The sequence below is a fragment of the Emydura macquarii genome, unplaced genomic scaffold (assembly GCF_026122565.2).
Source record: "Emydura macquarii macquarii isolate MOO-44397 ecotype Brisbane River unplaced genomic scaffold, CSIRO-AGI_Emac_v2 contig_1253, whole genome shotgun sequence".
Classification (NCBI taxonomy): domain Eukaryota; kingdom Metazoa; phylum Chordata; order Testudines; family Chelidae; genus Emydura; species Emydura macquarii.
Genome location: NW_027131390.1, coordinates 6,408,249 through 6,411,876, shown reverse-complemented (window position 1 = coordinate 6,411,876; position 3,628 = coordinate 6,408,249).

Below are 3,628 nucleotides of genomic sequence, written 5' to 3'. Positions count from 1 at the left end.
TGCTTTCTATATCAGAAATATTTGCGTGAAGTGTATTTTTAAGAGCATCACTGCTAAGCAGTTATACTATTCTTAATCACACATGTCCGCATCTCCAGCAATTACCAGCATTTGTAAACCTGCTTTACCTAGATATCTGGATGCTCTCAACTGAAGCTTGGATTTTAGACTCAGAAAGCCATAAGGATCTCCTTTATGCCTCGTGCTGTGACTGAGTACACCAGAGAATCTGGGCCCAGGAGCTGGATGTATTTCTGCCATGTCTTATGTCAGTGACAAACGTAACTCGGTTTCTTGCTGCTGAAGGGGGGGCGTGACAAAGAATTAAGCTATTTATATGTGCAGGGAGACCTTTTATTGCCAAAGTAATCATTGATTTGGGGTGCCCAAATTAGTTTGAATAAATTGGTTTATTTTCAGAGGTATGGAACACCCGCAAATCTGCTTGAAACAGCAGGAGCTGTGAGCACTGCTCAGCACCTCTGAAAATGAAGCCTGAGTTGTTTCAAGTTGGGCACCAAAATCAGTGTGGCCATGTTTGAAAAAGTAGCTGTTAATCTCAGTGTGTCAGTTTTTCCATCTGTAAAATGGGGATAAATAACCCTCCTCTACACCTCTGGAATGTTTGTACCTTGCTTTGAAAATGTTGAGTGTTTAGCAGGAGCAGTAGAAGCTCTTTCCTTCAGTTGAGCCTCCTTCTCTGTGAGGATGTCAGATGTCATCATCTGGTGACATAACCAGAGAACAAAGCCATAGGCAGGATATTTCGTTCTGAGATTCCTGCATCAAAAAAGCAGAGTTGTATCTAAACGTGAGCTGTCCCAATTGACTAAGCATATGTATCATGAAAAGTTTTCTATTTGTCTTAGCACAGCATAGTACGGTACCAGAAATGGGCTGTCTCTAGTCTTTGACATAAAATCCTCTAACAATGCCTTATGTCAGGATATTTTGCTGAGAAGGGAAGGACATCTTTGAAATCACTGTACTGAGAGTAACCAAAACCCCTAAGGTCTTTAGAAAATATAAAGCTTAAAAAGAAAATTGTATTGACTGGCGGGGAGGGTAGGAGCAGATTCAGTCTTGATTTATACCTTATGCAACTCTATTAACTTCAGTGGCGTTGCAATAAGTTTGTCAAGGCAACATTTGCCACCTCCTTTGAGTATAACATTTCTGAAAGGTCATAAAATGTACTAACTAACCTGTATGTATTAATAATAATTTATATTCAAATCAATTCAACATCCCAGACGATCCTTCCTGGATAATCTGCATACTTTTAAATTTTACATTTAAATATGTTTTTTCATGACTATCAAAACCATTTCAGCCAAAAAATTTGGACTTCGGGTGTTCAGAGTTCCTGAAATCTCAGGCTAAAAGGATGCACAATTAAGGAAAAGGAAAATCAAACTAACCATTTTTTACTCAATGCTGAAAAACAACATCTTTTAAAAGATCATCTTCAGCTTCTTTGATTAGCGTAGAAATTAAAAGTATTTGATTAATGGGTCAATCATCAATTCCTCAAACGTAGAAAAGATTATTGCTTTTATTTTTAAAAATACCTTCCATCCTATTTTGGGAATCACCACGGCATGTCAATTACGTATTGAATAGGAAGAGTTTTAAAACACATCCAACGGGTATCATTGGAAAATCCGCCTGTCAAATTTGTCATAGTTTTATTTCATTACAAATATGAAGAAGCAACGACCTAGTAGCTTTTCACAGTCTCTCTCTCCCTCCCTCCCTAGGGCAGATGGGTATTAAAGCCAATTCAGTCTGTCTCCTGATTGCTTCAAGCTACAGAAAATTGTTCCCCAGGGAAGAGAAGTAAATCAGTTATGATCTTTAGTCTCTCGGAGAGAGATTAGAGACACAGCACTGGTGAAGCAGCAGTAGGCTGCCCCTCTGTAACTGATTTCACCTTTAATCCTACCACTGACTGAATATTGCTAAGAACACTGCCATGCATTTTAAGGTTTAATGCCCCAGGAAAAGGAAGATTTTTACACAAAAAGGTAAAGGCGATGAACCTTTAGTTTGACTATTCCCAAAAGGCAATACAACACCTATTTTCTTTTTAACTCCAACTTCAGCTGTCTACCTACCCATTTATCTCTCTCTCAGAGTTTTGGTGACTGCCTATCACCATTGTATCTGGGTGTCTTTTGTGAAAAGTCAATAGTAATAGCAAAGTCCCTAGTGGACTTCATGGAATCTCTGGCACGTCTCCCCTTTTGAGGTTAAAAACTCTTCTTGGGGTAGGGATTTTTAGATTTCATTAATTTCCTTTTTTTTTTTTTAAGGGGTTTATTGGATAGAGGAAGGTGTCGGAGTTTGAGATTCTCATTCTGATGGCAGGGTTTTTTAAAGAAGGCAATAAGGCTTTTTCAAAGCTGTGCCCGTAGCTGCTGAATACATCAGCTTATTAATATTATTATAAACTTCCTTCTGCAAAGTTGCAAGAACGGAAGAATGGGTATAGTGGGTCAGACCATAGCCCAACAGTGGCTGCTGCCAGATGCTTCAGACGGCGCGAGCAGGTCCAAAACTTAACTTGCAACATGGTTTATTTTTCTTACATCTGTATGCAGAATTCATGTAATTCTTTGTGATTAGGGAATCAATAGTCTCTTTCATACAACCTTTCACCAGCAGCCCTAAAATAACATTGTCAGAATTAAAAGGTGACCCGGAGAAAGGTTGCAATAGGCGTTTTTCTCCAGAGAGCGTGGAATGTGTGTGTGATTGGGTTTGCACGAGGGGTTTCTCCTGCGTTTCTATGTAATTGGTAGACATTTTTCTGGAGGTTTTAGTCCAGGATCTGACAATGGGAGCACCTTGTAACGTGTTCAGTGACAAACTGAGATAGTTACAGAACTGACGCCTTCTTGCCATTTTATAAATGAAGCCTATGTTTCTGCTGGCTAGGGGGGGTATGTGATGAGCCTGTAACATTTATTGGATAATGAACAAGCTGTTAAAACATCCCACTAACCTTAGTATGTTTCACAACGGGAAATGCCATGTATGTCCCAACCTTTTAAAATAGCTACAGGGAAGAGCTGGAAGGCAAATGCACTTTGTTTACTCAAAGCAGTTGTGATTTCTGCTCTTACACCATGTGAGTTCTGCTAGTCAAGATCTTCATCTACCTATTAATCTGATTCAGTTTTCAACACCTTTTAGCTGCAGATACCATACACGAGAGACTCTGAATAGACTCTAGGAAAGTTAGACTTAGTTTTTCTGCCTTAGTGTTTATACAAGAGATGTATAGCCATTTGTTTGACATGTTACAAGACACTTGATGCCATTTGAAAACACTTACCTTAATCTGCTGATAACCTTTAAAGGCTAGTTGGCAGACATACAGTTAGCTGTTTTTTCCCTTACTCTTTAGCGATTTCATGGTGCAAGCTTTTCCATGGTGGGTTGTTAGTTTTTTCCAGAACTTGAAATGTGTCTCTTCAGTTTTCTAATACGAGTTATATTGCTGTTGGGGGTTTGATACATTGATAAAGGTCTCATGAATGGGGCATTGCATTAGAGTCATCTCCTGGCTCTGGCACTCATCTGCTGACTCTGTGTCCACCCAAATTTTCTCTCTCAAGCCTAT